Below are 13,941 nucleotides of genomic sequence, written 5' to 3' on the forward strand. Positions count from 1 at the left end.
TTGGAAACCTATCTTTGCTGGGTAAGTGTAGTTGTGTCTTTGGTCTCACAGATTTCAACAGGACTTCCTTCTGTTTTTTTATTTAACCAGATTTGAATGCCACTAAACCATCAAAACATCTAAGCAGTTTACATAAAACAAAGCACACATTAAAAATACAAATAAAAATGGTAAAAACAAGCTGATCTACTCCCCCCCCCCAAAAAAGCAAAAGCTTTTAAAGGTAAAGGTAAAGGGACCCCTGACCATTAGGTCCAGTCATGGCCGACTGTGGAGTTGCAGTGCTCATCTTGCTTTATTGGCCGAGGGAGCCAGCATACAGCTTTCAGGTCATATGGCCAGCATGACTAAGCTGCTTCTGGCGAACCAGAGCAGCGCACAGAAACGCCGTTTACCTTCCCGCCGGAGCGGTACCTATTTATCTACTTGCACTTTGACATGCTTTCGAACTGCTAGGTTGGCAGGAGCAGGGACTGAGCAATCGGAGCTCACCCCGTCGTGGGGATTCGAACAATGCAGCAAAGGTGTCACCCCAGGTATCAATGGGCAGAGAGTTTCAGAGTATACGGAGAACCCTATACCAACTATCCAACCTTTATGACTGTTCAGGACAAGGCAGCCATTTCTTAGGCAAATGGCTTTTGAGGACCCTGCTTGATTCTTCCAGTAAGAAGTGTCATCCCTATGAGGAATGGGTGAATAGCCATTTTTTACATCACATTTCTGAACAGTAACTCAAAGCTTGGCTATGTTCCAGGTAATTATACAAACTGTAGTTTGGAAATAAGTTAAATAAATATATGCCAGCTTTTACGCCTATTGCATGTCTGCAGGAACACTTCCCTGGAAAGGGTGTGATGAAAGGATTGAAGGAGAGGGAATGGGACCTACTCTAAATTTTGCGCCAGTGTAACAACAGTTGAACCCTCAAAATGTTTGCTGGACCACAGCTCCATCCTACCTGGCCATTGGCTATACAAGCTGGGGCTAATGGGAGCAGGAATCCAACATTTGGAGAGTAAGAGGTTTCCCATCCCTGGTTTAGTCTATACCCAATTATCAGCATTAAAAATTACGGAGAAGTTGAGCCTAAAGAGCATGGAAGTCACCCACATCAGGCTCTGGGATAAATATAAATGGTTAGCCACACACACACATCCAGAGATGCTGTAGCCACAGGATACAGAATGCAAAAAATTCTGGCCAAGTTAGTGTTGGTTGCTTTTTGTCTACTCCACAAGAACCCACAGTTCTCCCTTTCTCAAGCAAGAACTAGTGCATCTAACTGCTTCCTTTTGATGAAAAAGCAGACTTCTCTTGAGTTAACTAGCTATATTTATGGAATGTCTACAATGTTCTTCTAGGAGTTCTTTTCCCGAGTTAATTTTAAAAAGCACACAGGTTACATATCACATTGTTCAGAAAACAATTTTTTTTCCTTTACACTATGTGGTCCACTTCACCATAAGTGAAAACATGCAAAGCTTTCCAAAAGTTTCAGAATCAAGAAAAAATGCAAATAAAAAGAGAAGCTTATAAGAAAAGTATTCTATTTTTTGAAAATGTTACAAGTCACCATGATACACAAACAATGGGAATTATCAAGATATGGAACTAAGCCAAAAAAACCCAAACCATTTAGAGTTTACTTGAGCAATTGTTTTATTAAAGGTGCTCCAAAGTACTCATTGTCAAGTTTATGAGTTGCCAACTAAGCATCTACACTAAGCATGTGCCCAGGCTCCCCACTTCACCCTACTCCTCCACCCTATACTGCAGTCAAGGCAAGGCTTTTTTCATGGCTGACTGAAGCATGGGGAAATTGGGGGGTGGGTCACAGCTGGGAAGGTGAGGGCTAACCATTTCCCCCTCCAGCTGTGACCCTCATGCCAAAAAAATCCGATCCCAACTCCAAAAAGCCTTGTATTAGAGACTCATTTCAGGTCTAATTCTAGCAGCAGAGGGATAATTTTAAAAGGTGACCAAGTTGCTCTCTCTCAGGCTCATCTACTTTCACAGGTAAGTTGTGAAGCTGCAAAGATCTACTCACAAAAAAGAGAGGAAACAAATATAACTAAATAATATAACTGAACTTCAATAAAATTCAATTGACTCAGGCCTATTTTACCATGCTAGTTTTATTTGTAACTTCTTCACACGTAACACTAATCCAATGAACAAGTTTCCTAAATTTCCAAATAGCAGCAGCCGTGCACAGATTAGAGCAGGGGTAGGCAGCCCAGCACCTTGCAGATGCTCTGGATTCCAACTCCCATCAGCCACAGCCAGCTTCAATGGTCCAGGATAATGGAAGTTGTAGTCCAGCACATTTGGAGGGCACCAGGTTGTTTGCTCCTTGCTTAGAGCAATAAAATCTGCAGTTTGGGGGACATTTGTCAATATTAAAGCAGTTCAATGTGAGATCTGATACTTACAAAAGATTACCTCTTTAAGAACTGCTGTAATATATGTATTAAGTTCCCCCAAACTGTGAATTTCATTGCTCTAGTCTGGGGTAGACAACCTGGATTTAACTACTTTTTTAAACTCAGTAAAGCTGGTTAGATAATTAACTGGCTTTCTTAAGTTAAAGTAGTTCAATCATCTTCATGTTTCAAAAGAAAATAGGGCATCAAATGCAATCACATATTTCAAACAAGAGTTATTATGGATTTCAGCAAGCCTTTATGGTGAAAACCAACCACAAAGGGTCAAAACCTATTTCTACTAGCAATAGCAGAAGAAGAGTGTAGAAGTGTGTTCCCAACAATAGAGTAAGTCTTCTTGTCTCCAAGGAAGCCCTAAAGTGACCATCTATGACAAGTCAGTTGGGTCTTCTGTCATCCTTCAACATTCAGAACCCACAATCTGTAGGACAAACAACTATATCCTAGTTCAGTCATAAATACTTGGATTGATACATGGAGGAATGGAGATCCAACTAGCAGTTTCAATCAAGTTTCCACCCCACCCCCCTTTTCAACTTCCACTTAATACTTCTGAGTACAAAACTAGCAGCCACTGATATAAACAGTTCTTTCAAGTATAGTAAGTACAACTCTTAATTCAGGAAACCTTGCTAAACAGTGCTGGTCAGAAATAACTAGCATTTTCTAAGGTATCTGCCAAAAATCAGTAAATTTTTCTCTGAATTTCAGTACCCTGAGGAACATACAAAATGTCTGAGAGTCACACTCTGCTCAGCTATAAGGATTCACCACATCCACACACACACACAAGGTTGGCATTGAAAGTTAATACTAACAAAGGAAATTTTGGCAAACACACAGGATTCACAACTGGCCAAAATGCCTGGATGTGTATTTTTTAAATGCATTTATAGCTTTTGCTATAACCACTGGGTTGGGGACAAATGGGAAATTGTCTCCTCTATAATTTGTAGGCTTTAGTCAAACGTCTTAAGGTGTGGACTAAATATTTTGCAGGTGCCTAAAAATATGATGGTGACACCTATGAATCTTAATTTTTTAAATCTTAAGTTTTTAGATTTTTTTACTACCTATGCACACAAACTGTATTTGAACAAAACAAACAAACAAACAAACAAATCCTGCATAGCAGCACTAATAGTTAATCTGAAATAGCCAGAAACATATGATTTTCAAACATGTCAATACAGAACAGCGGTAAGAAGATTATTCTTTCAGCATTCAGTTTCTCCCAACTGATTAAAGTTCAAGTTGCTACTCATTAAACTTATTTCAGCCCAAGAATGCATGTTAGTAGAAAGCCACATCTTGTGATTTTGCTTCTCTCCTAATTCTGGCAGATATGTTCCTATCTTTAAATAATTTATTCCACAATAGACACGGAGTATGGAGATTGCACTGGCAGCAAGTTTACTGAGTGAAAGTCATCTTCTCAAAATGCAGATGCCTATTACCCATGTCTGTTCATTTCAATGGGTCTACTCTAAGTAGGACTAGCACTGGGTGCCACTTATAGTTTCCAAAGTACATCTTTATATCCAAAGTTGAACACAGAAATGCTAATTCTAGCACAGCTCATAATGGGGACATGTGTATTTTAAAAAGACAGCATAAAATATAATAAACTGACAGTCATTTAGCATGGTATACATTCCTCCAAACATGTCAAACTTGGCTGAATTATGGCAGGGGTGAAGAACCTGTGGTTCTCCAGATGTTGCTGCACACCACCCACAAAGGCAGAAAAATGAACTTCCTTTGGGGAGCAAACTAGTTTCCTATTGGACACTACAGTCATACCTCATGTTACGTCCGCTTTGTGTTATGTTCCTTCAGGACCCGAAAGTACTGGAAAGGGTTACTTCCGGGTTTCGCCGCTCGTGCATGCGCAGAAGCGCAAAATGACGCCACACGCATGTGCAGAAGCAGCGAATGGCAACCCATGCATGCACAGACGCAGGTTGCGCTCTTTTCATGTTGCGGACGGACCTCCGGAATGGATCCCGTTCGCAACCAGAGGTACCACTGTATTCTGCCTCAACATAAGGCAGTGCTGTATAACCCATGATGATGAGCTTCATCAATTACAGATAAGTTGCTGGATTCAGCCTCCACCTCACTTTTGTTGCAGGCACCACTATCCAGGCAGATGCTCTTGCAGGGGCTCCCTCAAATATTACATTGCCCTTCACTCCTGACTACTGGTCATGCTGGCTAGGACTGATGGGAATCTTGAGGATTAGGGTGTTTTACTTCCTCAATCAGAACATCAAAACGTTTGGTGTGTTGTTGTTGTTTTTTTAAAAACTCCCTCAGTCTTGCTTTTAAAACTTACCAAAGATAAACATCCTAACATGTTGATCAAGTATTTTGAAAGCATTACCTCTTGCTAGAACAAAAAAGATACTTTATCAGGAGATCTGCTACATCTCCTAGATACAGACACGAACTAGTGAACCTTTATTGTGAAACAATGTATTTTTAAAATGTAATTAATGCAATATTATAACTGAACAATGTTAACTAAGGTTTATGTAAATTTGGAGAATTCACAAAACAGTTCTTTCCTTTGCTGCTGCTGCTGCTGCTTTTGAAACACTTGAGTCAGACACCTCTTAATTTACCTTTTTAAAAAAACAAAAACAAAAAACCCAGCAATATATCTCAGTATGAAAGGTAGCTGGGCTATGGAGACAGCAGTGCTTGTCCTAGGCAACAATCTCTGACACTGATGGCTACTTGTGTTCCTTTTCCTGATCAGAGATGTCTGCCACAGAGGCACCCATTCAACAAGAACAGTGCCGCCAGTATTGCATGGACTGGAATCGTAAAGAAAACGGAAGAGTGGCACATTGTCTTAATTCTCAAGATTAATTTCAACAAAACTAAAATTCATCAGAAGGATTGAGCCTTTTTGACAAGAACAACATAGCAATCATGCTTCCACATCTTCCCTCACCATGGTAAGTGTGCTGTAAACGTCTGGCAAGAATGGTGAGCCCCCAGCTTTTCTCCTGAACTATAGAGCTGCGTAATTTCTGCCCCAACAGGTGCATGGAGATATCCAGCCCCCTCCCAAGCTCCAAGCTTGGGAAGAAGGCCAGGGTCTTTTGGGATGTATTGGTGAGGCACCTGGAGTGCTCTGGCAATGTAGAACCAAACAGGCAAGCCCTCTCCCCAATCACGCAGCAGGAAAGGGCAGCACTTGGTTGAACCATTGCATGGTTGAATGGCCAAAGTAGCAACTGTTATGCCTCATTTTCCTCAAAAAAGGGAGGCAGGAAGCTTCTCCAGCTGCACAGTAGCCAAATCAGCAAGGTCTCTGGTTGCCTTTCCTGAAACAGAAAGGCAAGCAGACAGGAGGCAAGCACGAGACCTCCGGGTATAGGGCGGTATAGAAATTCAATAAATAATAAAGTAATTATAATGGCTGCACAGCAGCTCCAAGCAACAAGGGGATGTTGAGAGCTCCGAGCTCAGCCAGCAGCTGCGGAGCCCTGCTTGTAGGGTCATTTGCACCAACCCCAATTATTTCTGCTACCTCACTAATAATTCATTATAATTTAAGGTTTCCCTTTTTAAAAAAGAAAGAAACCTACATAAATAATATAATTCCAAGAAGTTAGAAGTTCAAACACAAGTGTTCTAGAATACTTTCAGTATTGCTTCATAAAAGATTCAGGTAGGTAGCCATGTTGGTCTGTCACAGTTGAAATAAATAATAAAAATAAAAAACTGTCCAGTAGCACCTTAGAGGGGACGCAGGTGGCGCTGTGGGTTAAACCACAGAGCCTAGGGCTTGCCGATCAGAAGGTCAGCAGTTCGAGTCCCCACGATGGGGTGAGCTCCCGTTGCTCGGTCCCTGCTCCTGCCAACCTAGCAGTTCGAAAGGACTTCAAAGTGCAAGTAGATAAATAGGTACCGCTCTGGCGGGAAGGTAAACAGAGTTTCCGTGCGCTGCTCTGGTTCGCCAGAAGCGGCTTAGTCATGCTGGCCACATGACCCGGAAGCTGTACGCCAGCTCCCTCGGCCAATAAAGCGAGATGAGCATCGCAACCCCGGAGTCGGTCATGACTGGACCTAATGGTCAGGGGTCCCTTTACCTTTGCCTTTAGCACCTTAGAGACCAACTGCTACTGGACAATTTTTTTATTTATTTCAACTTCATAAAAGGTTCCCCAAGCTGCCTTTAGTGCAGTTTGCACAATAAATGTATTATTTCAAACTCAAAAAAGACGGCTGTAGAAAAGTAAGTGGCCTGCAAGTCATTTTGAAGGCAATGCTGGGTTTAAAGAATACTGAATATAAATGAATTCTGGAGCAATTTGTAAGAGTTTCTTACAAAGCCTTTAGCTAGTTATTATCATTACATGAAAGACTCACTGAAGGCCATGAGATTTGTCCTTCACAAAGAAGCATCTCTTACTTTTAGTGAAAAGACCTGTGTGGTATTTTTAGAAAATAATTGCTTTTGTTTAATACAAACACACCTATCGGTTACTGGGGTCAGGCTCTAAAAAAAAAAAAAGTCATGAAAGTTTAACACAGCAACTGGCTACACACTGAATCAACTGCCTGATCCCTATAGTGACACGAAGAAACTCTGTCCCCCTTCCCCGCCAGTGCCTGAAGCAAGTTTTGCACTTTTTTTTTTTTAAAAAAAAGATAGCTTACTCAAAGCATGCAAGAGTCAACACTGACAGCTATGCCAGCATTCAATTTGTCAGTATTCATGTCTGTTTGGGAGGAAGCCAGACTCACAGCTCATCTTGAGAATTTGCTGTGTACTCTATTTTTGTATTACGTCTTTCAAACTCAGGAGCACATTTTAACACACCTTGAACTTAAAAGCCCAAATCCAATGAAAAGTCCTACAAAAAATAATGGGATAGTGGCAACTAACTTTCTCCACTGGTTTCAATGGAACTTGGGGCTAAATTGCATGCCAAACAAACGCAATAATTTTATTCACAAATAAAGCGGGGTGCCTTATCCACATGAAATGGAACTAAGAGGTGAATGAAGCTTAGCCACATGTGCTTAGTCCACCATATTTCACTTTGCTCTGATGCTTCAAGTGCTTTTCACTCAACCAATCGCATAATTAAGGAAAGTGAGTCAGGCTGGTGCAAATGCTACTTGAATAGATGAGGGCAGGTGGGGTGTGTGATTTTGCTCCCCATGCCCACACATTTTTTTCATGCAAAAATAATAAAGAAAGGGGTGAAAAGACACACACATTTGCTTTAAGTGTGACTAGGGGACACACATGAATGCAAACATGGTTGGCCCATTACATGTGGTTTGGGTCTTAGTCACTACTAAGTTTAGCTAGAGAAGGGTCAAATTTTTTTATTTTATTTTTTTGGTCTCAGCAGACAAGAATCAGCTCTTTAAATATTACTTTCACCAATGGGAGAACAGAGAAACCGACATATCAGTGATCTGAAGGACAATTCCAATACAGCATTTACAGCATTAATTCTTATATAACTTAAGCAAAAAAAAAGCATAATTTTCAACAGTTGCTATTGTAAGCTATTTGCATAGTTTTTCTTATCATGCGGTTCATTCATTCATTGCATTTGTATCCCACCTTTTTCTTCAGTTACTTCAAAGTGGCGTACGTGGTTCTCCCTGTCCTCATTTAATCTCCACAACAACCTAGTGAGGGAAGTTAGGCTGGGAGGCAATGACTGGCTCAAGGTCACCCAGGGAGCTTCCTGGCTGAGTGGAGATTTGAACCCTGGTTTCCCAGGTCCTAGTCCGACACCCTAACCTTCACCTTCTTACCTCACAAAATATTTCCATTTGAATGATCTTTTCTTCATTAAAGCTAGACTCGAGGGAAATGCTTAAATAAATGCCACCACTTTAAAAGCAGATTTCCCCATAAATTCTATACTGAGTCAATAGTTGTATCTTTAAATGCATCTTTTTTACATGCAACTTCAATAATAGGGTTTTTTTTAAAAAAAATCTGGCCTTGTGTAATTAATGGTTATTAGCAGTACATAAAGGTAAAGGTAAAGGTACCCCTGCCCGTACGGGCCAGTCTTGACAGACTCTGGGGTTGTGCGCCCATCTCACTCAAGAGGCCAGGGGCCAGCGCTGTCCGGAGACACTTCCGGGTCACGTGGCCAGCGTGACATCGCTGCTCTGGCGAGCCAGAGCCGCACATGGAAACGCCGTTTACCTTCCCGCTGGTAAGCGGTCCCTATTTATCTACTTGCACCCGGAGGTGCTTTCGAACTGCTAGGTTGGCAGGCGCTGGGACCGAGCAGCGGGAGCGCACCCCGCCGCAGGGATTCGAACCGCCGACCTTTCGATCGGCAAGTCCTAGGCGCTGAGGCTTTAACCCACAGCGCCACCTGCGTCCCTGACAAAAGTATAGATATGATCAACCAATGCTCAATTTTAACACCAGAAGTAGATAGTACTGGTATTGTAACAACAGCGCTGGAAAAATCCCTGGCACTGAAGCTTATGAATTTCATCATCTCTGTGTAGTAAGCTTGTCACCTATACATTTGATGCTGGTATAACAGGATTTAAAATATTTCTTGCCATGCCTCCTAAAGTAATACAGGCACCTTCCCACCTGCGTGTGCGATCAGCATGTGCATGACTGCTGACACACATGCAGTGTTCAGCACTCAAAGGGAGCAGGGTGGGAGCAGAACGCAGCAGAGTAGGATGGACTGGATTTGCACCCATCGCACTGGCACGTGTGGCAGCCAGGAACCCCTGTACTAATACTGAACTACCAGAGAGAGTGAGAGTGAGTCAGTGAGTGAGTGAGAGAGAGAGAGAGAATGACCACATGATTTGCAATTATCCCTAGTTGCGTATCAATGCAATTGTATGGCCAAAAGAAGCCAAAACATGATTTGCATCTCAATTTTGTCCTTTTAAGCCATGATATTTGGTTGTGTCGACAGACTCAACCTATTTTGGCTATTTTGAACTACATTTCTTTACTGTGTTATTATTAAAAGCAGAGTTTAAAGAAATGTTTGGGCAATCTTGATCAACTGATATTTGATGTTAAAACAGTCTAGTAAGCCTTTTAATACTACACCAAAGCTCAGATTGTTATCAAGTTTCATTTCAAAGAATTGACAAGGTCATTTAGGAATTTCATCCCTGGGAATGTAAGAACTGGAAGGTTACATAGCTCAATGTGTTGCCCAGAGGGATAAGTCAGCTGAGTTTTTCATTCTTACTATGCCAAGTTCCTTGGGAAAGGAGAAGGATTAAGAAAGATGTTCAATTTGCAGAAAAATCAACAAAAATGAGTAAGACAAAGCACTGCTGAAACCTTCTAAACTAGGCATAAACAATGTATTATCAACAGGCTACATACTGCCTGCCAAGAAATTTCGTCTGGAATAGCTTTTAGCCAAGAAGTGAGTTGTCATATGCAACCGCAGGACTTTGTATGGGTCAGGGTAGAAATCTTGGTGAACACTTGATTCACATACACTGACTTATCACTTCCAGAAGCAGTGCTAAGGTACAGTGAAGGACTGGATAGGGGTTAAACTGATATTCAGTTCAGACAAGGAGGTATTGCTGATAGGTGTTTCTTGGTGGTTGGTGTTCAAACTGTTCTGAAAGGGGCTGCACTCCCCACAAAGGATCAGAGTGTTTGGGAATCAAACATTGTCACTAGAAGCGCAAGGAGCTTATGTGGTTCAAAACAACTTTAATCACCTTCATCTGATACACCAGCTATGGCCATATGAGGATGGGGATAGCTTGGCCATGGATACAGACACACTGGTAATCTCCAGCTACTGCAATGCCTTTAAACGATTATCTAGAAACTGTAGTTGGTTCAAAATAGGACCATAAGATTATTAACTGGAGCTGGCCATTTCAATTACATTATGCCAGTGTTTTATCAGCTTCACTAGCTTCTGGGCTGAATTTAAAGTGGTATTTTGAAACTTTAAAGCAGGAGTTGGGAAAATGAGGCCCTCCAGATGGAGATGGGTTCCTACTTTCATCGCCCTTGACCACTAGCCATGCTGGCTGATGGAACTGGAGTCTGTGTGCCCCTGTAAAGTGATACAAGTGACTATTAGGAAGAGGGCCTCCTTGGTTGTAGAACACTTGCTGTAGAATAACCTCCAAATAGAGGCCCTCCTAGTACCTACTTTATTGTCTCTTGGGCAGCAGGTGAAGATCTTCATAGCCATCCAGGCCTTTTAAACACCTAGCATTTTAAACTTGCAAATTCTGGGCTCTCATTGTGTAAGTGTGTTTTATTTTACTGAGCTATTTAAAAAGCTCTATGCTGCATTTTATTATCTTTCTTGATACTTGTAATTATTATCCTGCATTTTATTCTCTGCCCCATATGCTACCCAGGGAACATGTGTTGATAAGTAGCCATATAATTCTAGTAATAAACAAAGATAGGAGCACTGCCAAATATAGGAAGGCCAAGTTTCTATAACCATGCCTTGCCAATTGCTTGAAAATATTTCCACTTGCAGAAACATGATGTAGAGTAGTATGCATTACTTTTGAGCTATTCATCTCTCCTCTGGGCATATAAGAATGCAATTAAAATCTCCATGAGTAACTTGTCAAAAGAACACAAATTTTTCATTCAGTTTGCAACCCTGTACATATGTGCACACCCCAAAAGCAGCAGTTGCACACTTGTAAAGTTATGTAACTTTGCAACACTGGAATTTGCCCTGAAGGTCATTGTAGGGCACAAATTTCAAGTTGAACATGAAATAAAATGTCAAAGGCCAAATGGACAGTGAAAGCAAACATGAGTGGGTGGATAGTATTGCAAATCTGAATCTGGTAGACCTGAGATTGACTCCTGTCTCTGCCATGATATACATTTGCCATCTGTAAAATGGAAACAATAGTCCTACTTCTACAGGTACAAATATGAAGACTATAAAGTACTTTGAAAATTAGGAAACTTGCCTTGTAAAAATAAAGGGTGGTAGCTAATGCTTGGTCTACTCAGAGTAGAATCAATGAAATTAATTGACATTAATCAGTAGGACTAGCTAAATAAACAAGGGGGTGTCCAAGGACAACAGCTGCCATTTGTACTACATTGTTTTCATGGCTAACAACAATTGCTTTTCCACCCTTTCAAACTTATGGTTATAGACTCAAAGGCTGGAAGAAGAAAAAGATAGCCCTCCTTGTTATGAATGAACATGGAGCTGACTTTCTGTGTCCATCTATACTTGGAGCAACAGTGGAGAAGAGAAAGTGCAGCCAAGATATCCTACTGTGTTTGCTCAGGTGGACAAACAGAGCAGGGTTTGCAGTGCTCATGCTCTCTCTCCCTGTCTGCTGTCACCACCACCCCCAGCCATAAAGAGCAGCACAAAGTGCAGTCAGAAACTAGGGACAGCCATAGTCACCGGAAAGCAATATTTCTACACCACAGGCAATCAGGTGAGTATTTTTGTTCACAGGCATGGTAGTTGATTTAACGATTTACATCTAATACATTTTTTAAAAAAATAAATAAAATAAAATCAGTCTTTAGGCACATTTTTCCTAGACAGCAATCCACTTCTTTCATTTAGACAGGGCTGGGAAACCTTTGCCGCCATGCCCCCAAGTGCGGGTTAAGACTGATGGGAACTGAAGTTCAGAAACTTCTGAAGGGCCAACATTTTCCTACCCGATTTAGGACCTGGAAACTAAAATCAACACATATTTCTCAGCATCCACGACTGCATGACTAGCCAGCACAAATGACCTAGATGCTTGCACATTTCAAACGACAATTACAATGTATCCCAGAAGAATACTACTCTCTTTCAGGTACAATAACTGGGTTTTCCTCACAGCTAAGGAAAAGCCCTTCTTTCTGAAGACCACTGTTGACTGGCCTCATACTACCAACCATATAAGAAATATGAGTTGCCAACTGACCAAATATCTTTGCACCAGGGCACATGCATTCAATATTCAGCAGCTATCAGCTATCATTTGAGCAAAATCCACTTGCTCAATAGGAATCCAGTCTTCAAAAGCATTCCGTGATGTAGATTTCAAAAGCATAGGCTACTATAAAGAAAAATGTTAAAATTTTAACTGCCCTGCTCCATGTACACATGCAAAAGTATCAAGATTTTGATAAATATTTCCTTATCAGCAAAGGGAAACAATCAAATGAAGACTGGCATGGCCTGTAGCCTATTAGAACATAAGGCAATGTTAATTTCATTTCCCCGGTGCAGTAACCATCTCCTGAAGCAGGATCTGTAGGAATAATTCACACTATATGTTGAAAAAGCAATGTACAAGTAGCCAGACTTTCATTATAATTGTTTTTAATTTGCTCCTGTGTAAAAGTACAACTGCATTCACATTATGAGCTCCCATTTTTTTGAAGAGAACTCACAATAATAGAGCCACAAAAATAAACTGTAATAAAGGAGACTAATTACTGCCTTAATGGGACAGACAGTCAAAGAGACAGACAAACAGACAGATTGGCATCCAAGTAAAGTAGCTTACATGGCAGAAGTCACAGAGGAGCATAATGCATTCCATAACTGGAACCACACTATGACAAGTCAATGACAACTGTGCAACACAGGCAGTTTTCTGCTGTGAGTTTCTATCAGCAGGTAAAAACTAACGAAACCTAAACCATAAAATCCATAATTATCACACCATTGATTTTATGTGATAGCTGCACCTCATCATTCCCTTGTTGGCGCTCTCTGTCGAAACGGCTATACCTGTCAGCGCAGATGCCAGTTTCAGGAGAAGGTATTGCCCGTGAAGTGAAATAGGACAACTAAATCAGGTTATGCAACTGGCCACAAAAGCATCACCTCAATGGTAGCTGTTGGGATGAGCCACTCCCATGATTCCTCATGAGCTCCCAGGCTCAACTCCCCCTTCCTATGTAGACAAAGGAAGACATTATGAGCCTGCGGCATGCACCACACTAGCCCAGAGGCTTCAAAAGTATCTTCAAAAATGTCTGAGTAGCATCTCTGGTACAAAAGGCCTTTCAGCAGCTAAGCAGCACAAGTTGCAGCCCCTTTTAGATAAACCCCGGCTGGTCATTGTGACCCATAACGCTAAAACATCCAAGTCATATTTAATGGATGTTGTACATACCTTTGAAGACTAGGCTACTACAATTGATTCAGAACATGTAACTGGCCAGTCGGAACACATCTCACCAGTTCTTGGGTGTGAATTAAAGACTACATACCAAGAAAAGAACTATCAAATATTATCTCAATATATGATTACAGCAGAGAGACTTGTGTGGACAAAGATGGAAAGACTTATTGTTTAATATGGAGGAATGGTTGTTGAGGTTACTGGAGACAAAGCAGATAGGTTTGAGAAGAGAAAAACCATTGCAGACATTTGTGTGAAAAAGAAAAGGAAATAATCCAAGACATTTGGGTCAGAGGATTGATGAAATACTGCCTAACAGAAAGTAGATCAGTTGGATGTCATTGTAAAGTGG

The 13,941-nt window shown here is 41.2% G+C and overlaps 1 protein-coding gene across 2 annotated transcripts in view; it reads right to left on the reverse strand.

The window, feature by feature from the left end:
- Positions 1-13,941, reverse strand: part of TENT4B (terminal nucleotidyltransferase 4B) — a 49,366-nt gene that overhangs the window by 22,453 nt on the left and 12,972 nt on the right. The window lies entirely within an intron of this gene.

The sequence above is a fragment of the Podarcis cretensis genome (genome assembly GCF_951804945.1).
Source record: "Podarcis cretensis genome assembly, chromosome: 8".
NCBI lineage: Eukaryota > Metazoa > Chordata > Lepidosauria > Squamata > Lacertidae > Podarcis > Podarcis cretensis.